Source organism: Mobula birostris, chromosome 24 (genome assembly GCF_030028105.1).
Source record: "Mobula birostris isolate sMobBir1 chromosome 24, sMobBir1.hap1, whole genome shotgun sequence".
NCBI classification, from domain to species: Eukaryota; Metazoa; Chordata; class Chondrichthyes; order Myliobatiformes; family Myliobatidae; genus Mobula; species Mobula birostris.
The window spans coordinates 50,656,843-50,678,553 of NC_092393.1; the positions used below are offsets into that span (position 1 = coordinate 50,656,843).

Below are 21,711 nucleotides of genomic sequence, written 5' to 3' on the forward strand. Positions count from 1 at the left end.
GGGTGGGAAGTTCAAGGGGGATATTAGAGGAAGGTTTTTTACTCAGAGAGTGGTTGGTGCGTGGAATGCACTGCCTGAGTCAGTGGTGGAGGCAGATACACTAGTGAAGTTTAAGAGACTACTAGACAGGTATATGGAGGAATCTAAGGTGGGGGCTTATATGGGAGGCAGGGTTTGAGGGTTGGCACAACATTGTGGGCTGAAGGGCCTGTACTGTACTGTACTATTCTATGTTCTATGTTCTATGAATTAAATGAATTAGGAGAATGCACAAAAAAAGTGGCAAATGGAATACATTATAAGGAAACGTATAGTCCTGCACTTTGGTAGAAGGAATAAAGGCTTAGATTATTTTCTAAACAGGAAGCTAATTCAGAAATGTTGAGATGCAAAGAGGACTTGAGAGTCCTTGTGCAGGATTCCCTAATGGTTAACTTGCAGATTGAGTAAGTGGTTAGGAAGGCAAATGCAAGGTTAGCATTCATTTCAAGAGGACTAGAATATAAAAGCAATGATGTAATACTGAGGCTTTATAAGGCATTGGTCAGACTGCACTTGGAGCATTGTGAGCAGGTTTGGGCCTCTTAGCTAAGAAATCATGTGCTGGCGTTGGCGAGGGTTCAGAGGAGGTTCATGAAAATAATCCCGGGAATGAAAGGGTTAACGTATGAGGTGTGTTTAATGGTCCTGTACTCATTGCAGTTTAGAAGAATGGGGGGGGGGGGGCCTCACTGAAACCTATCGAATACTGAAAGGCCTGGACAGAGTGGACGTGGAGAGGACGTTGCCTTTAATGGAGGAATCTCGAACCGGAGACTCAGAAAAGACAGACGTCACTTTAGAACAAAGAACAGCTGGAGCTTCTTCAGCCAGAAGGTAGTGAATGTGTGGAATTCATTATCACAGATGGCCGTGGAGGCCAATTCACTGGGTAGGTTTAAAACAGAAGTTTATAGATTCTTGATTAGTAAGATCGTCAAAGGTTATGGAGAGAAGGCAGGAGAATGAGGTTGTGAGGCATAATAAATCAGCCATGAAAGCGTAACATAATAAACAAATTCTTCAGAATTTTCTCATGCCTCTATTAATCTATTAGGTAGTGTGTTCCAGATGACGTTATTCTCTTTATTTCCTCACAAGTTCTTTTGCCAGTTATATTAGAACTGTGACTTCTGCTTGCCACCACAAGACTGAAGAGATGTAGTGGAAATGTGACTAAATTAATGGTTGAGCTTCGAGAGGCCTGGGCTATCGATCCAGTGAGATAAAATCTAATTTGGCAGCTGGGGAGTTTAAATTCAGTTTGTTTAAAAAAAAGGAATTAAAAAATTCAGTCAGTAAATTAGAGTTGGAATAAAAAGCTGTTATTTTAAGGGTGATCATGAAATGACTGGACTGGTGTTAAAATCCCAAAGGATTTACTAATGTACTCGATGAGAGGAAAATTGTCATCAACTGATCTGACCCACATGCTAACCAGACCTATAGGCTCAAACGTGTGCATCAAGTTCAAGAACACTCTAAAATGGGCAACACATTCAGTTTTGCTTAAAATGAAAAAATGGAATGAAATATTTTCTAAAAATTAAAAAAAATGCAGATGCTATATGTCTGAGATGGAAACTGCAGTGTATTTAATATTTCAATAACATATGAGTAATATTGTAAATATGTTGTTTGATGTATGTGAATGGTATATAACATTCTGCAACCACAGCCTCACTGAAACAAAATCTAAGACGATGATCATTTTGGATCTCCCCCTCCCCCTCCAACTTTCAAATCTCTTACTCACTCTTCCTTCAGTTAGTCCTGACGAAGGGTCTCGGCCTGAAACGTCGACTGCACCTCTTCCTACAGATGCTGCCTGGCCTGCTGCGTTCACCAGCAACTTTGATGTGTGTTGCTTGAATTTCCAGCATCTGCAGAATTCCTGTTGTTTTTCTAAGAGGATACGTATATCTCGGCCCCCGTGTTTCCCAGTCGACTTGTTTCTGGAGTTATAATAGATAACAGTGGCGATAAGGAAGTTTTAAAATGGATCAAAGTTGACTACCAACTTGTTCTTCAGAAGGGGAGAGGGACAGATATTCGAGTTAAAAAAAAAGCAGAGAAAATGAACAAAATTCACAAGTTTAAAAATAGTGAGTACCTGGTGATAATATTTTTTTTAAAAAAGCAGACATTGCTGGCTACATCAGAAGGATAACACAGTTGATTGCATAATTGTTAATTGGATCATGTATACTGAATGAATTGGGCAGTATCTTGAAGCAAATGAAACAGTTGATGAGAAATGGGTGCCTGCGTTGCTGAGTGCAGTGGGTGCAAAAGCATACAGTTTGCTTTGAACTTTAACTACTCCAACCAAGCCAGCCGAAGAGAGCTTTGCTGATATTGTGACCATAACGAAGGAACATTCGCAGAGTGCTTTAGGTTTTATAAGTAGAATCAAAAGGAAGGGGGGTCCATTTCAGCTTGTGTAGCTGAATTAAAGAGATCGGCTGAGCTTTGTCAGTTCAGTGATGGACTTAATTATGCACTGATAGGGCGGTTATTTTCAGGAATCTTACAAGAAAGCATTCAAAAACCTAACTGAAGCCACCTCACATTTAAAAGAGCAGTTGAAATCACTGCATCACAGCACCCAGAGAAGCAAATGAGTTGCAGACAAGAATGAAAACGAACATGAACAAAATTGCAACATCTAAACAGAAACCTGCCTGGATGAAAAAATTGTGTTTCTGCTGCGGCGGGGGCTCATATACAACAGACCAGAAGAGGTTTAAAAATGAAACTTGCAGAAAATACACGAAGTAGGACACATCCAAAGAGCTCGTCAGGCGGACAAATATAAATAGGCACAGTGATTAGAAAAAGATAGAAAAAAAAACTAGTTGCATTTTCAAAAAGAGCACTAATCTGTACACAGTTGATGAAAAATCTGATAATGATGTGAGTGACTCATCACAAGGGTAGCCTTGAGATTTACAATGTGAAAACTAACAAGAGACAAGTAATATGGCTTACAGAAGTGAACAGCAAATTAATTAAAATGGAATTGGACACTAGTTCAGCTGTTTCAGTCATTACATAAACAGAGTTTGAACAGCATTTCAAAGATACAGAACTGAAACCTACAGATATCCAACTAAGCACTTATAGTGGAGAAAGGACATCCATTACAGTGCAATACAACTTCCAACAAGCCTTGCGTGTGGTAAAAATGGGAAGGGCAGCATAGTGGGCGCATGACTGGCTGAGATGACTACAACTTGATTGAAGATCTATCCACTATTTGCATGCAACATGCCATGCAATATTGCCATCAGAAAGTAAATTAAGAAAGGTACCTAATGATGCCACAGCAGTGTTCAAGGAAGGCTTTGGAAAACTCAAACATAGCATGGGTAAAATAGTGTTAAATGAAAATGCCACACCCAAGTTTTGCGAAGCCTGTCCAGTTGCTTATACCATCTGTGATAAAGTAGCCAGCGAGCTAGATTGTATCCAGACTGAAGCAATTCTTTCCAACGTTGAGTGGAGCCCATAGGCAACTCCAGTAGTCCCAGTAGCCAAGAAGGATGGGTCTGTCAGGCACTGGCATGATTTTAAGGTCACCATCAACCCAGAACTGAAAGTAGATTAATACTCTCTGCTCAGGATAGAGGATATCTTCGCAAACCTTTCTGGAGGGAAACACTTCAGCAAAGTGGACATAGCTGAGGCCTACCTAGAGATGGAGATGAAAGAAGAGTCCAAGGTGTTTCTCACCATAAACATGCACAAAGGGCTTTATTGCCATAATAGCGCAAACACGAGGAAATCTGCAGATGCTGGAATTTCAAGCAACACACATAAAAGTTGCTGGTGAACGCACCAGGCCAGGCAGCATCTCTAGGAAGAGGTACAGTCGACGCTTCAGGCCGAGACCCTTCATCAGGACTAACTGAAAAAAGAGATATCTCTTCTTTCAGTTAGTCACTTTTGCCAATCAACTGTCCAGCTCTTGGCTCCATCCCTCCCCCTCCTGTCTTCTCCTATCATTTTGGATCTCCCCGTCCCCCTCCCACTTTCAAATCTCTTCCTATCTCTTCTTTCAGTTAGTCCTGACGAAGGGTCTCGGCCCAAAACGTCGACTGTACCTCTTCCTAGAGATGCTGCCTGGCCTGCTGCATTGCCATAATAGGCTTACTTTTGGAGTAGCATCTGCACTTGCACTCTGGCTGAAAGCTATGGACCAGGTTCTGCCCAGGCACTTAGTGTTACCTGGATGACATCATTGTTCCAGTGAGTATGACCAGGAACATATCTAATATATCAGAAGACAGTGTTAAAAGGATTAGAAGACTGTTGGATCAGAGCACAGCACAGCAAGTATGAATTCTTTAAACCAAGCATCACATACGGTGGTCACACTACTGATGCACAACGAGTACACCAGGTGCTGAAATAATTCAAGCAGTGGTAGATGCCCGAAGTTGCGGTCCTTTTTAAGATTTATCAGTTACTATAACAGGTTCCTGCCAAACCTATCTATTTGTGCTCCAACCCTTGAGCTCATTACACAGATCAGGAAGAAATGGCAAAGCAGTGTGAGATAGCTTTCCAAAAGGCAAAGAAAATGGTAACGTCAGATACTGTACTCGCACTTTGTCCAGTGAAGTTTGCCTCTGACACTTCGGTTTATGGTAAAGGCGCCGTCACATCTCATGTTATGAATGGTGGAAGCTTTTGCATCACATTCCCTTTCTGCTGCAAAGAAAAAATATGCACAGATTGACAGAGAGGCCTTGAATCTGTGGATTATCAATCGCTGTGGAGGGTTTCTTGCTATTGTGAGGTAATGCTTTCATGACAATGGTGGTCACTCTGCTTGGCAGGTGAGAGATCTGATAGGTTTGACTATAAGACCATGAGATATAGGAGCAGAATTAGGCCATTTGGCCCATCGACTCTGCTCCGTCATTTCATTATGGCTAATCCATTTGTGGTGTAAAACGTTTCAACCAGTCCTTGTATGGGAGAGAGTTTACCCTCATTACTGATCATCAACCGCTGGTGGATGAAGGACGTTCCATTAATGACAACAGCATAAATACAAAGATGGGCTCCGTTTCTTGGAGGACACAATTACAAGGTCGAATCCAAAAGACCAGCTAATCATAGAAATGCCAAATGGATTGCCCTGTTCACCTTTGGAAAAGGAAATAAATTGCAATGCAGAACACTCCACGACCACCAGCTCTCCAGCTATGCATTTCCTGCGTTGTCCCTTGCATTCACACTTGGATCTTCTCAAACTCAAGCTCAAGAGTATGCAGAAGAAACAGCTGAGGCAAACTAAGGGCTCCTCAAACAAGGAGGTTTGATATTTCATCTGCCAAACAATGTGACTGCCCTTGTCAAGAAAGACAATATCCCACAATCTTTAGGCTTGAATGGGACAATTTAAAATTGACTCTGCTGTGGACGTCTATATAGTAGTTGTATTGTACAGTATACCCTATGTGTGTGTATGAATACATATAATGACTAGAGAGCATATTTGAGTTAGGGTGATTCTACATTGAATAAGAGTTTATTGCGAAGCAGGAAGGAATGCAGTGTATTTAATATTTCAGTAATGTTTGAGTAAATTGTAAATATAGTTTGATTAAACATTGCAACACACATAAAAGTTGCTGGTGAACGCAGCAGGCCAGGCAGCATCTCTAGGAAGAGGTACAGTCGACGTTTCAGGCCGAGACCCTTCGTCAGGACTAACTGAAGGAAGAGTGAGTAAGGGATTTGAAAGTTGGAGGGGGAGGGGGAGATCCAAAATGATAGGAGAAGACAGGAGGGGGAGGGATGGAGCCAAGAGCTGGACAGGTGATAGGCAAAAGGAATACGAGAGGATCATGGGACAGGAGGTCCGGGAAGAAAGACAAGGGGGGGGGGACCCAGAGGATGGGCAAGGGGTATATTCAGAGGGACAGAGGGAGAAAAAGGAGAGTGAGAGAAAGTATGTGTGTATAAAAATAAGTAACAGATGGGGTACGAGGGGCAGGTGGGGCATTAGCGGAAATTAGAGAAGTCGATGTTCATGCCATCAGGTTGGAGGCTACCCAGACGGAATATAAGGTGTTGTTCCTCCAATCTGAGTGTGGCTTCATCTTTACAGTAGAGGAGACCGTGGATAGACATGTCAGAATGGGAATGGGATGTGGAATTACACATGTCAGAATGGGAATGGGATGTGGAATTAGACATGTCAGAATGGGAGTGGGATGTGGGACATGTCAGAATCCTCTGTCCCTCTGAATATACCCCTTGCCCATCCTCTGGGTCCCCACCCCCCGTCTTTCTTTCTTCCCGGACCTCCTGTCCCATGATCCTCTCGTATCCCTTTTGCCTATCACCTGTGCAGCTCTTGGCTCCATCCCTCCCCCTCCTGTCTTCTCCTATCAGTTTGGATCTCCCCCTCCCCCTCCAACTTTCAAATCCCTTACTCACTCTTCCTTCAGTTAGTCCTGACGAAGGGTCTCGGCCTGAAACGTCGACTGCCCTCTTCCTAGAGATGCTGCCTGGCCTGCTGCGTTCACCAGCAACTTTTATGTGTGTTGCTTGAATTTCCAGCATCTGCAGAATTCCTGTTGTTTGCGTTGATTAAACATTCTTTGTCTGCTTACATAATTCATTATGGGTTATACATAAGAAGTATGTGAATGGCGTATGTCATTACGCCCTCACGTCATATGTGAGCGGCCTCACTATGAGATGAACTAGGTAGCCACGCATCTCCGGGCTCCTGTGTTTTGCTTGCAATTAGTGTCTAGAGTTACAAAACATAACAGAAAACGGAGATACGATTAATATTTTATGTTGAATTTCATGACATACGCCAGTGTTATCAAACCTGATTCTGAAGACCGTTTGTCTCGGAAGGTGAGAAAACAAGCTATTGTAAATTGCAGAGGAGCTTGGGGGGAGATGATGGGACCAAAGAAAATAAACCTGGTAGGGTGAGATCGGAGCTTTGAGGTTTACAGAGCAGTATGGTTAATAGATTAATGAGAGACAAAAAAGAAAACAGACGATGTTATAAATCATCTTTAGGAAATTCCTGAGTAATTTGATATAAAAAGAGAAAATGCTCAGAAGGTGAGGCAGTGTCTGTGGAAAGGGGAATAGAGTTATCTTTTCAGGTTGTAGAGACATAGAGTAGCATAGGATGGAAACAGGCCGTTTGGTCCAACGCACCAATGGTGACCATGGTGCTACCGAACTAGTCCCATTTGCCCACATTTGGCCCCCATCCCTCTAAACTGCTCCCATCCAAGTACCTATCCAAATATCTTATAAATGTTGCTGTACCTACACCAACCACTTCCTCTGACAGCTCATTTTGTATGTACATCATGCTTTGCCTAAACGAGTTACCTCTCAGGTCCCTTTTAAATATTTCACCTCTCATTTTAAACCTATGCCCTCTAGTTTTTAAGTTCCCCTTCCCTGGGAGGAAAAAACTGTATGTTCATGGTTTTATAGATCCCTATAAAGAGACCTTTTAAATCTCCTTTGTTCCAAGGAATAAAGTCCTAGCCTTCCCTATAACTTCAGCCCTCGAGTCTTAGTAGCATCCGTGTAAACTAACTCTGTACTCATTTCATATCAATTATCCCTTACCAATTTTCAGAACTTACTCATTCCTTTATTACTTTTTCAGTCGGTGCGTTCACAATCTTTGCAATCCTATGGGTACCCACCAACGAATATCAATTTTTTCTTCCAGTGACCAATTTTCCCCTCCTTCCTCTATTCCCCACTCTGACCTTTTACTTCATCTCACCTGCCTATCACTTCCCCCTGGGTCCCCTCCTCCTTACCTTTCTCCAATTGTCCACCCTCTTCTCCTATCAGATCCTTTCTTCTCCTCCCTTTGACCTTCCTCACCAACCTGACTTCACCTATCACTTCCAGCTAGACTCTTTCCCCTCCTCTCTCCTTTTTATTCTGGCATCTTCCTCCTTTCTCAGTGCTAAAGAAGAGTCTCGGCCGGAAACATTGACTGTTTCCTCGTTTCCATTGATGTTGCCTGGCCTGCTGAGTTCCTCTAGCGTTTTGTGTGTGTTGCTTTGGATTTCCAGCGTCTGCAAGACTTTCTCATATTTGTGAAAAACAATCTTTTGATTTACCCACTAGCTCTTCTGGAAGTCATTTTAAAACCGGGACCTCAGCTTACTATCCCAGGGCTAAAGAAATACAAAGGAAATGTGACAGCAGGAATGAGCAAATAAAGTCCATTCGAGAAACGAGATCAGTGAATGCCTGAGGAATTGGTAAGGATGTAAGCACAACAGATGCTGCACATCTGCACACTTTTATGCATTGAGTTGCTGCCACGTAATTGGCTGCTTAGAAATTTGCATTTGCAAACCTAATGATGTGGCCATGGAGTACATGTGTTTCATTTTCTTGCAGGCATTCACAACAGAACAGAGCTCCTTTGATACAATAGAATCAATGAAAATCTATACACAATGACTGACAAACAACCAATGTGCAAAAGAAGACAAACTGAGCAAATATAAATAGATACCTGAATGAATGAATCAATCAATTAATCATACTGAGTTGTAGTGTCCTTGAAAGTGAGTCCATTGGTTGTGGAATCAGTTCAGTTGATGTGTGATGTTATACATACTGCTTCAGGAGCCTGATGGTTAAATGGTAATAACTGTTCCTGAACAAATTATGGTTTGAAGACAGGATGTTAAAGCAAAATAGAATTGACATTTTCGAAGTAGTTGTAAGAACAGAGAGTGCAGAGATAATCAACAAGTCAGGTAGCATATAGAGAGAGTGAATCAGAGTTAACATTTCAGGTCAGTGACATGTCATCAGAGACACAAGAGAGTCTGCAGATGCTAGGAATCCAGAGCAACACACACAAAAAGAGGGAGGAACTCAGCAGGTCAGGCAGCATCTATGGAGAGGAATAAACAGTTGACATTCTGGGCTGAGATCATCAGGAACAGAGCAGAGGCCAGAATAAGAAGGAGAGGAGGAGGGGAAGAAGTACAAGCTGGCAGGTGATAGATGGGTAAAGGCCAATTTATACGTCTCTGTCAAAACTACGCCGTAGGTACGGCGTAGCCGCGTACCCTATGCCATACTCTACGCCGTAGCCTGACGCACACCTCCCCAAAAATGTAACTACGCGTCGCGGCAACACAGACCACAACAGCTGTGATTGGTCCGTTTGGTAGCATCACATTTCCTCCTACGTGCAATAGCTTCCAGTTGGGCAACTGAAGGGCAGGGAAGGAACCCTGGCTGCAATGCTTTCCATAAAACTTTACAGACCTCCGAAATTATGGAGGACCCTGTGCTTGACGCCAGTTTGTAGCTAGCTGCTACAGCCTGTTGACTTCCACCTGAAGCTAAAACTTGAATGGTGATTGCCAGTCTCTGAGTATACTGTGTGTACACTGATGTGAAATAAATGGTTGGAGATGAAGAACCAAATCGTCAAATCTACCTGCCGACATCCGAAAATATTTGAAATGCATTTCCTTGTCCATGTTTCACAGTGGCCGGACAAGCACAGAAAATTCACCCTCCTTCAGTTTCAGTCGCCATTGTTTGAGGTTTGGGTTTCTTCGTGTTGAAACTCAACATGAAGAAACTCAACACAGTGGCATAGAACCCCCACCACCAACTAGCGCTTTGGTGGTGAATTGCAGAGCGATGTAGACACACCAACGCACAAATATAAATACTCACAATGGCATAGGCCACTTGCGTAGGCTAGTACACAGAAGTATAAATCAACCTTAAGTACATATTCCTCTGGCTCTGTTTTCCTTCTCTTCCTGGGTTGCTGAGAAAGCTAATTTTGCGTGCAGAATCACTTGTTGCCAAGAAAAAGGCTGTGTGATTTTCAGAATGTTGAAATCTGTTAGTTCAGTTTCTGAGCAATACATCACTACATCTTTTCCATCACTTCGAGGCAGAGTTTAAGTGTTAGTCAACTATTTAAGATTTACTGCCATGTTTGTATTATCAGTTGAAGAATCAGCCAAACAGCAGCTTTCAGTCTGATGAAGTAGAACTGGTAAATGTTATTAAGCTGATTCCATTGGGAATTACCAGGCAGTGATCTTGAGCTTCAGATGACTGCTTTATACTGCTTGAGCTTCTGCAGTGGTAGCATCTAAATCATAGTCTAGCGTTTGCTAATGGGTACCTGCATGACATTAAGTACATATTCCACATAATTAGTTTGAAGGCATTGTCTACAGTAGTCAGAGGCAAGAAAGAATTCTTAACCTTCTGCACTTCCTTCCCACTACATAAAAAAAATTCAGTGTTGGTTTTTATGTAAGATTGTAATTGTGGAAGAAAATATTTCCTTTTAGAAGACTGAAGGTTAATTTTCTTTAGCAAAAGTGCCAATCGTAATGAGAATCACAAGACAGAGCCGACATTCCTCACTCTCGGGTAGTTAGTGTTTATTTGTATTGTTGTATTTGCACACGTTGTTGTCTTTTGCACACCGGTTGTCCGCCCTGTGGGCGTGGTCCTTCATTGATTCTATTTTGGATTTAGTGAGTGCGCCCGCAAGAAAACGAATCTCAGGGTTGTACATGGTGACATATTTGTACTTTGAACTTTGATCTTTATGTGGGCAGATCACTGGGAAAGGAATAAAGTGGTTGAAGTCATCCGGCAATGCTTTTCTTCCTCTGGCATGACAACAGGAAAAATTCCAAGATGTGAAAAGCCAGACTTGCACTCATCATCATAGCTTGTCACACCAGACAGCCTGCCACTCTAGCATTGTTTGGTTAATGTTGAGCTGGTCAGTGTCAGCTAAATCAGGTGAGAGTGGGCAGTTGCGCAGAACATGTTCAACGTTCTGCACCCTTTCGCCACACTCACAGGTCTTTAAACCCCACTTCACCATATTGTCTCCCGTCCTACAAACTCCCGCACTCGTTCTGTTGAGAGTGCACCACTTCCGTCTGTCAAGCAGTGCCCCGTCTGGCAACATTTCTGTGGGGTCTTGCACTGTATTGTTTGGTGGGGTTCTGGCTTCTGTTTGTTGCCAGAGGTCAATCCTGTATGTTTGGGGGGATGTTCTGTGCAGTAGTTCCTCCATTGTAGCAAAGCTTTTCCTCGATTTTAGGCAGTTGGAAACTGGCACACGATGGTGTAGTGGGTGCCCTGGATCCGAGTTCTGTTTACCTTTTTCAATTTTTGTTGTAGTGTGTCTTCGGATCTCTAGGGGAGCAATGCCTGAAAGTCTGTAAACGATGTTAGTGGGTATGGGGTGCAGTGTGCCCGTGATTATTCAGCAGGCCTCGTTGAGCAATGGGTCTATTTTCTTCGCATGGGCTGATCTGCCCCACACAGGTGCACAGTATTCTGCAGGTGCATAGCAGAGTGCTAGGGCAGTTGATCTAAGTGTGTGAGTATTAGCTCCCCATTTCGTGCCTGCTAATTTTTTCAAGAGAGAATTGCGAGAACCAACTTTCCCTTGGAATTTTTGGATGTGGGTGGCAAATGAGAGCGTCCAATCCAGTGTCATGCCCAGGTAAATTGGAGTCGGATGGTGTTCGAGCTCCTTCCCACACCAGAAGATCTTGAGTTTCTGAGCTGTTTCTCGATTCCTCAGGTGGAATGCACACACTTGAGTTTTTGATGGATTTGGGTTCAGAGACCATTTTTCATAATACTGCTTCATTGCTTTGAGGACTGCTGTAAGTCGTACTTCAACTTCTTGGAAGGAGTTAGCTTGTGTTGCTATGCATAGGTCGTCTGCATAGATAAACTTACATGTGTTAGGAAAGGTTGGTTGGTCATTTGTGTAGGCATTAAATAGTAGAGGTGCCAGGACTGATCCCTGTGGTAGTCCGTTCTTTTGTGGACGCCACCTACTCTTAATTCCATTCATTTCTACATAAAATCTATGATTTTCTAGGAGGCTTCTTATTACTTTGATTGTGGTTTCATTCTTTAACATTTTAGATAACTTCAGTAGAAGACCTCTGTGATTCACGGTGTCGAATGCTGCTGTTAAATCAACGAACACTGCCCCTGTAATTTGTCGCATTTCAAAGCCATCCTCAATATACTGGATTAAGTTCAGGACTTGACCGCAGCAAAAGTGGCCTGGCCTGAACCCGGCTTGTTCTGGTGTTAGAAGATCTTTGACTAAGGGGGATATTCTTTTCAGTATGAGCCTCTCGTAGAGTTTATAGAGGGTGCAGAGCAAGGAAATTGGTCTGTAGTTTTTAGGAATTTTGGGGTCTTTATTGGGTTTTAGGAGAGCACAACTTTGGCTCTTCTCCACTTTTTAGGTATTTTTAATGATCTTAGGCAACAGTTAAAAAGGGACAGAAGCCAGTGGAGTGCTTTAGGTCCAAGATGTTTGAGGAATTTATTAAGAATCCCATCTATGCCAGCAGCTTTGTTGGATTTTAGGTGTGATATTTCATCCTTTAATTCTTCTAGGGTGAGAAGTGGGAAGCTGTTATTCCCGTTCAAGAGAGCTGACTCCATCTCCTGATGTTGCTTTTTCTTTTGGCTCTGTTCCTTGTTATTTGGTCGACCATTTAGTATCAGTTGGTGGGCAACCTGATTGGGTGTTACGGCAGCAATTCTCTGTGGTGGTCTATTGTCCGAGTTGAGTTTCCGAACAGCTGCCCATGCCTTCTTACTGTTCGCAAACACGAGGAAATCTGCAGATGCTGGAAATTCAAGCAACACACATAAAAAATGCTAGTGAACACAGCAGGCCAGGTAGCATCTATAGGAAGAGGTACAGTCGATGTTTCGGGCAAGACCCTGATGAAGGGTCTGGGCCCGAAACGTCGACTGTACCTCTTCCTACAGATGCTGCCTGGCTTGCTGTGTTCACCAGCATTTTTTATGTGTGTTCTTTCTTAATGTTCTTGGTCATGCCTGTGTTTTCTATCAGTTCCTGCCAACGCTGGTCTCTCTCTTGGCTCAGTGGGGACAGAACTGACTCTCCCATTTCAATTGTGTCTTGATCAAATGGGTCTTGGTTGTGTAAGTTGACATACTCATCATGACATTGCTTGATATCACCAGTCAATCCCCGAATATATTTGGTTCTGCGGCCTCTAGCTATGTTCTGCTGCTCTACTTTCCAGATTAGTTGGACAAATTCATCATAATGATCAGGCTCTGGCGGTATGGCATCGATAAGTTGATCAAGGGATTCTGTGAAAGATGTTCAATTCGCTTTTCTCAGGTTAAATCTTTTACCACTCAAGTGATCCAGTGGGTGGTAAAAGGGTAAAAGAAAACTTGCACTAAACAAACACAATTCAGTGTACCCCTAGAATTATGGTGACATCAACTTATAAAATCATACAGCAAGGAAACAGGCCATTCAGCCCAACTGTCCGTGCTGACCACGATTCCCATCTAAGCCAGTGCCATTTGCTTGTATTCAGGTTTATTATCACCGGCACGTGTCGTGAAATTTGCTCAGGAGCATATCCCGTGAAAATTTTCCTACCTGTGTACTTGTCCAAGTACCTGTTAAATGTTGATCAGATCTACCTGCCTCAACCACTTCCTCTGGCAGCTCATTCCATATTCTCACCACCCTCTGGGCAAAATGGTTGCACCTTTGGTTCTAATTAAACCTCTTACTTTCTTACCCAAAACCTATGTCCTCTAGTTCTTGAATCCCAATCCAGGGTGAGGGAAAGCTGAGCATTCACTCTATCTATATCCTTCATGATTTTGTACACCTCTATAAGTCTTTACTTTATACTTTATTGTCACCAAACAATTGATACTAGAACGTACAATCATCACAGCGATATTTGATTCTGCGCTTCCCACTCCCTGGATTACAAATCTACAGTAAATATTAAAAATTTAAATTATGAATCATAAATAGAAAATAGAAAAATGGAAAGTAAGGTAGTGCAAAAAAACCGAGAGGCAGGTCCGGATATTTGGAGGGTACGGCCCAGATCTGGGTCAGGATCCGTTCAGCAGTCTTATCACAGTTGGAAAGAAGCTGTTCCCAAATCTGGCCGTACGAGTCTTCAAGCTCCTGAGCCTTCTCCCGGAGGGAAGAGGGACGAAAAGTGTGTTGGCTGGGTGGGTCATGTCCTTGGTTATCCTGGCAGCACTGCTCCGACAGCGTGCGGTGTAAAGTGAGTCGACCCCCTATTCTCCTATTACCAGTGAATAAAGTCCCAACCTGCTCAACCTCTCAGTCCTTTGAGTCTCAGCAACATCGTCATACATTTCCTCTGCACTCTTCCCAGCTTAATGGCATCTTTCCTTTAGCAGGGTGATCAAAACTGAACTCTATATGCCAAATGTGGCATTACCAACATATTTACAACTGCAATATAACATTCCCAGCTCTGTACTCAGTGCCCTGACTGATGGAGGCCAGCAAGACAAAGGCGTTCTTCACCACCCTGTCTACCTCGAAGCCACTTTCAGGGAGCCATATACTTGCATTCCTTGTCCCTCTGTTCTGCAGCACTCCCTAAGGTCCTACTACTCACTGTGAAAGTCCTGCCCTTCATTTGCGTTCCCAAAGTGTAACGCCCTGCATTTGTCCCTGTTACAGTAGTAGCAGAACAGCTAGCGCTACACTATGGCAGCTTGGCGCATCAGAGTTCAGTCCTGGCGCCCTCTGTAAGGAGTCTCTGCATCCTCCTCATGGAATCCATGGGTTCTCTCTGGGTGCTCCGATTTGCTCCCACAGTCCAAAGAGGTACAGTTAGAAGGTTAATTGGTCATTGTAAACTGCCACGTGATTAGGTTAGGGTTAAATCGGGGTGGGGGGGGTGGTTGTCAGGGGGTTGCTGGGTAGCCGGTCTGGTAGGGCCTATTCGGTGCTGTATCTCTAAATAAATAAACTCTATTTGCCATTTCTTGACGCATTTACCCAACTGATCAATATCCTTTTGGAAATCCTGATAACCATCTTCATTGCCTATAAACCACCTGCTAACTTACTAACAATGCCTTGTCCATTCTCAGTCAAATCATTGGTGTAGATAACAAACATCAGTGAGCCTAGCACTAATCGCTGGAGCTCATCACAGGTTACTAGGCCTCCAGTCCGATTAGCAGTGTTCCACTACCACTCTCTGCTTTCTACTTTCAAGCCAATTGCACATTCAGTTAGTTAGCTCTCCCTGGATCCTATGCAGTCTGACTGTCCATAGCTTTCTACCATGCAGAAACTAATCGAAGTTATCTCTCCAGATATTTAAAAAGTTTAACCACTTTGCAAATAAGCATTTATACTTTATACTTCATTGTTGCCAAACAATTGATACTAGAAAGTACAATCATCACAGCGATATTTGATTCTGTGCTTCCCACTCCCTGGATTACAAATCGATAGTAAATATTTAAAAAATTAAGTTATAAATCATAAATAGAAAATAGAAAAATGGGAAGTAAGATAGTGCAAAAAAACCGAGAGGCAGGTCTGGATATTTGGAGGGTACGGCCCAGATCTGGGTCAGGATCTGTTCAGCAGTCTTATCACAGTTGGAAAGAAGCTGGAAACTCAGCAGGTAAGGCAGCATCTATGGAAAGAAGTAAACAGTCAACGTTTCAGACTGAGACCCTTCTCAGTTCCTCCAGCATTTTGTGTGTGTTGCTTTGGATTTCCAGCATCTGCAGATTTTCTCATGTTTGTGGTGAAGGGTCTCAGCCCAAAACATCAACTGTTATGAAAAGGGGTCCCATTCACAGACCTGGGTTAATGATAAGACTTCAAAATTGTTGGGAATCCCCGATTTAGAGGAATGATCAACATTTTATCCACTTAAAATATAATAATATGCAGGGTGTAGTTGACTGGAGGTTTAGTTCATACTCTGAAGCAGAATCTGGGCAAAATTTGTCAACTCCACTCCAGAATTAAGATCACTCTGACCTCAGTCATCAATTTACCGTTTGCAGAGAATTGTACATGTGCTGTTTAGGGGGTGAGCTTCGGATTCATTACTGACTCCCTCACAATCGGTAAAACATCCAGTAAACATGATTAACCTGTTCTTGCCACCTAACAGTCAAGACCCACAATGAGATCAGTTTCCATATTCTCAGAATTCACTTCTCAAGGAAGGCAGCCGCTGCTGAGAGAAAAACAGTCATCCTGCTTCCAATATGCCAAGTGGCTTACTGCTCTCTGAGCAGAACAGTATTTGAAGATCAGGATGTCAAACATCGGACCTAGTGGAACTTCAAATGCCAGGAGAAGTACAGGTTTCAGTATCCGCATGGATCCAAATCTATTGGTGAGAAAGGCAAACCAATATTATAATCCTCTCCTTGGCTGATGTTTACAATATTGAGACCCTGAATGGGTTAAACCAATCCTATGGACAGACCGCCCTCCCGAAAATGCATAGTACTCAAAGTTCTCTCACAAGGGATCCCAGAAAGACCGAAATCTTCTCAGAATCCAACTGGAAGAAGCCTAGCAGCCTCACAGAGCCATGGAATTCCTGACCAATGACCCTTAAAATGGAGGAGGAGGATCTGGAAGCAATCGGTACCTCACAGGACCGCGTGGGGGCCATGCATGACCAGCAGAAGATGAAAACACCTCTGAACTCACAGAAGTGGATGGAGGTATATCATCCTCAACTCTGAGGCAATTACCAAGATACTGAAGGAGGAGGAGGAAATCAGCTAGCAAGATGCAAAGCTGTTCACAAAGAGTTTTTCCAGAAAATGTTAGAAAAACATTATTGATTTCACAATCTATGAGTCATAGTAAATGGCTTCAAGATTTATATTTGTTTCAGCAGTGAACATTTTATGGGACTGCATTAGAAGCAGTAGAAGTGAGTTAAAAGATCACAAGAAACAGCTGTTTAAATACCCCGTTATAAGAATCAGAATTAGAACTAAGTTTATTATCATCTAGAAAGGTGAACTAAGTGACTGACTGCGGAATGACTGTTGGTGCCAGATGGGGTTGTTTGAGTATTTCAGAAACTGCTGATCTCCTAGGTATTTTCACATACAATAGTCTCCAGGGTTTACATGGAACAGTGCAAAAAAGCAAAAAATACATCCAGTGAGCGGCAGTTTTGTGGGCGATTATGCCTTGTTAATGAGAGAGATCAGAGGAGAATGTCCAGACTGTTTAAGCTGACAGGAAGGAGACAGTAACTCAGAGAACCACAAGTTACAACAGTGGAGTGCAGAAGAGCATCTCTGAATGCACAACACGTCAAACGTTGAAGTACATGGGCTACTGCGGCAGAAGACCACGAACATACACTCAGTGACCACTTCATTAGCTGCAGAAGGTAATACTAGGTAGCTAATAAAGTGGCCACTGAGTATGTGTCTTGAAGCATTTGCTTCAGAGATACTAAAAATTCAGGAAAACATCCCTCCATTTCAAGTATCACGAATAACAAAATCAAGATCTTCAGTGTAACACATACAAAATGCCAGTCCTGATGAAGGTCTTGGCCCAAAATATTGACCTGACACTTTGTCTACCTCCATAGATGCTGCTGACCTGCTGAGTTTGTTCAGCATTTTGAGTGTGTGACTCTGGATTTCCAGCTTCTTCAGAATCTCTTGTGATTTTTTGAATGTATTCAATCTGTACATGCTGAGAACAGTTTTCTAATGAGGATCAATGGCCCCTGCGAGATCGAACTGTTTAATTTTTCTTTTCATTCTAGATGCCTGCGGGGTAATCACCATAAAAATTGGTGCTTAAGTCATGTCGTTATTTTTGAAAGGATATAAAAAGGGGTGGGAGAGTGAAGAGAAAATGTTTTGAACCAAAATGTGACCTCTCCACCGCTATGTTAGTTGAATTTGGCCTGTTAAAATGCAACACTTTTTTTTCAAGATGGTCTTTGTTGAGGTCTGTGTTTTTTCTGTTTGTTCATACTTTACTAAATGACACATAATGATACATTATTAATAGAAAGGAAATCAAAATATGAATTGATTTTTTTTCCATTGTTGGTATTTAACTTTTCAGCTAGAGCTTATGGGGAAAGCTAAATGTGTTTTATGTGCTTTAAGCCCAAGAAAATATTTTTTTTAAATTGGCTCTCAAAAGTAGGGAATTAACTATAACTGTAGAGCCTTTGTCTTTAATGGCTGTTCGTACAAGGATTAAACTAGAACTGGTAAAGTAATTCTTCACTGAAAAACTGACATCAAACCCTCCTTGGCTGAAGTTGGACGACCGGCGAGGTTTAGAGTTGGTGTGTGGACCTATGGTATCATTTTCCTACTTGAAGTTGTGATCCCTTTTGGTGCAGTTGTCTATAGTTGGGGTCTGGTTGTGCTTAAGTGAACAAGCCAGAGAGCAGCAGTCAGTGAGAAGGTCAAGGAAGGATCTGTGGAAATGCCATCCCCTTTCCTGGGGCAAATGGGATGACATGTCTGGGAGATTCATGACATTGAAGGAGCATGTCCGAGAAACAAAAGAATGCACTACATCAGTCTCACCACAGAAGAAGATACTCTTGGAGTCTCAGCAACAATAGATAGATCTGGCCACCTGCAGACACATTGGCTAGCTTCTTCCATATATCTTGTTCCTGAGACATGAAAACTGTATATGTTACCCTCTTGCACAAAATAGGCTGCGGGGAAAAAAAAGTATTAACTGCAGGCAAGTCTGTTTAATCTCAACAACTGGGGAAAATTCCAGAAGCGTATACCTCCCATCCATGTTCATACTCAATTTTCTCTTAAGTGCTGAAATCGAACTCGCATTCGCCACAGGTCGTTCCACACTCTCACCACCTTTAGAGTAAGGAAGTCCCCCCCCCCCCCCAGGTCCACATTAAATATTTCATCTTTCACCTTAAGCCTCTAGTTTCAGTCTCACCCACCCTCAGTGGAAAAAGCCTGTCTGCATTTCCTCTATCTGTACCCCTCGTAATCTTGTATAGCTAATTTTCTAATCCTACTTGCCATGGGCACCAACACGGCCCCTTTTAATCCTCTGAATCTTTTGTTAATGGGTGGTGATACGTCTCTACCAAAGGAGGTGTAAGGTGCTCCTTCCCTCCGCTAGCCTGCAGGTCACCCTTGGGCAAGGTGTAGCACCTGCTTAGCCCCCGCATCCCCAAGATCAGGGCCACATGAAGCCATAGGAGCAGGTGGTGGACGTATGAGCAGCTGGTGCATATCACAAGTCCTGGTTATGCGACCGCTGATGGCAGGCAGACAACCTGAAGAGTATTGACAATGCAGTTCAATTGTTAGTCCTGACGAAGGGTCCCGGCCTGAAACGTCGTCTGTACCTCTTCCTATAGATGCTGCCTGACCTGCTGCGTTCACCAGCATTTTTTGTGTGTGTTGCTTGGATTTCCAGCATCTGCAGATTTCCTCGTGTCTGAGTATTGATAATGGCTGAGGTCACCCATCTTATGAAAATACTGCCCAGAAGAAAGCAATGGCAAACCAGTTCTGTCGAATTTGCCAAAGACAATCATGGCCATTGATCAGCCATAATTGCCTATATCATACGATATGACACATAATGATAATGATTTAACAGGGGTTGCACAAAGCTACAAGGTCGTTGGGGAGAAAAAACATCTGGTTCATTGCTGTTCTCTTGTGAAGGAAATGCACTATTTTTAACAACTCTTGTCTCAATATTACTGTATAAGCAGAGCATTTGACTTAAGAGTCTTATGAAATGGTCTGACAAGCTACTTGATTGGAGGGCCAGGCATACATCTTAGCCTTGTCATCAATACAAAATAAACTCCTCTCATAATCTTCTGTCACAGGCAACAAACTCTTCCTTAGGTTACAGTCTGACCTGCTGATTAGTTTCTGCATTTTGTATCATTAACTTCAAAATCAGAAAAAAAAATCCTGCCAATCTAATCTTAATATTCCAGGCATAGCCATTTACAAAGTTAATCAAAACAGGATCTGCTGGGAATATTTGACAAAATTAATTGAGGATAGGGGTCAATAAGAATGAGTTGGAATGTTTCATTGAAAATTCCTTCTGGTAAAATAAACTCAGTTTTCTGTTCAGAAAAGGAATAGTGTCAGTGAAAGTCAATCAGTATCTGGCAGTTCTTCCAGTAAAGGGTAAGTGCCACAGGTCCCCAAGGACTGCTGTCAACCATAATGAACAGGAGTGACCACACTCCCACAGACATGCAGAAAACAACTAAACTATTCAAGACCAATCCCAGTGATAAGTGACACCGGAATCTCTCATTGTGAGACGTGTGGGGAGAATGCGAGGGTGTAGACAATGTAGGAATTGCCAGCCACTGTGATGCAGCCCATGCATTATATTTAAAAGAAAGATTTGCATTTCAGTAACTGCTTTCTTAATGCCCCAAAGCTCCTTGGTTGGCCTCCTCTGCATCAAAGGTTGAGGTAATACTTCATTAAGTACCTTTGCTCTATTTGCAACGAGCAGGATTTCCCAGTGGCCAACCGTTTTAATTCCAATCCCCATTCCTATTCCGACATGTTGGTCCATGGCCTCCTCTACTGCCACAACGAGGCCACTCTCAGGTTGGAGGAGCAACACCTCATATTCTGTCTGGGTAGCCTCCAATTTGACAGCATAAACATCAATTTCCCTAACTTTAGATAATTTTCCCCCCTCCCCTTCGCACTTTTTCCATCCTCTATTCTGGCTCCCCTCTTACCCCTTCTCTTCTCCTCAATTGCCTATCACCTCCCTCTGTGAGCATAAGCTTGAATGGCTGTGATGCCTTCCATGATGAGTGAGATAGCTGCCCTCACTGTCCCAGAGGTAATAGTTTGCAAGTATGCTGATGATACCACTGTTAGGGGTTGTATCAAAGGTGGTGATGAATCAGCATACAGGAGGGAGATTGAAAATTTGGCTGTGTGGTATAATAACAACAACCTCTCACTCAATGTCAGTAAGACCAAGGAACTGATTGTAGACTTCAGGAGAGGGAAACCAGAGGTCCATGTGCCAGTACTCATTGGGGGAATCAGAGGTGGGGAGGGTCAGTAACTTTAAATTCCTGGTGTTACTATCTCAGAGGACCTGATCTGGACCCATCATAAAAACATAATTGTAAAGAAAGCACGACAGCACCTCTACTTCCTCAGGAGTCTGCGGATGTTCCGCATGTCATCAAAAACCTTGGCAAACTTCTAATAGCTGTGTGGTGGAAAGTGTGCTGACTGGCTGAATTACGGTCTGGTATGGGAACACCAATGCCTTTGAGCAGGAAATCCTACAAAATATAGTGCATTCGGCCCAGTACATCACGAGTAAAACCCTCCCAACTATTGAGCACATCTACATGAAATGTTACCGTAGAAAAGCAGCATCCATCAGCGAAGATCCTCACCACCCAGGCCATGCTCTTTTCTCGCTGCTGCCATCAGGTAGAAGGTACAGGAGCCTCAGGACTCGCACCACCAGGTTCAAGAACAGTTACTACCCCTCAACCATCAGGCTCTTGAACAATAGTCATAGTCATAGTCAATACTGTATTGATTCCGGGGGAAGTTGGTTTTTGTTACGGTTGCACCATAAATAATTAAATAGTAATAAAACCATAAATAGTTAAATAGTAATATGTAAATTATGCCAGGAAATAAGTCCAGGACCAGCCTATTGGCTCAGGGTGTCTGACCCTCCAAGGGAGGAGTTGTAAAGTTTGATGGCCACAGGCAGGAATGACTTCCTATGAC

The 21,711-nt window shown here is 42.8% G+C and overlaps 1 long non-coding RNA gene across 2 annotated transcripts in view; it reads left to right on the plus strand.

The window, feature by feature from the left end:
- The first annotated feature begins 747 nt into the window (after positions 1-747).
- The window catches only part of LOC140187407 (uncharacterized), a 45,281-nt gene continuing 24,317 nt past the window's right edge, over positions 748-21,711 (plus strand). The window contains exons 1-2 of one of the 2 annotated variants that reach the window (XR_011883091.1): positions 748-931; positions 8,185-8,321. This is a non-coding gene — a long non-coding RNA (uncharacterized lncRNA). The remainder of the gene's footprint in view (positions 932-8,184; positions 8,322-21,711) is intronic. The other variant, XR_011883092.1, reaches the window with a different exon arrangement.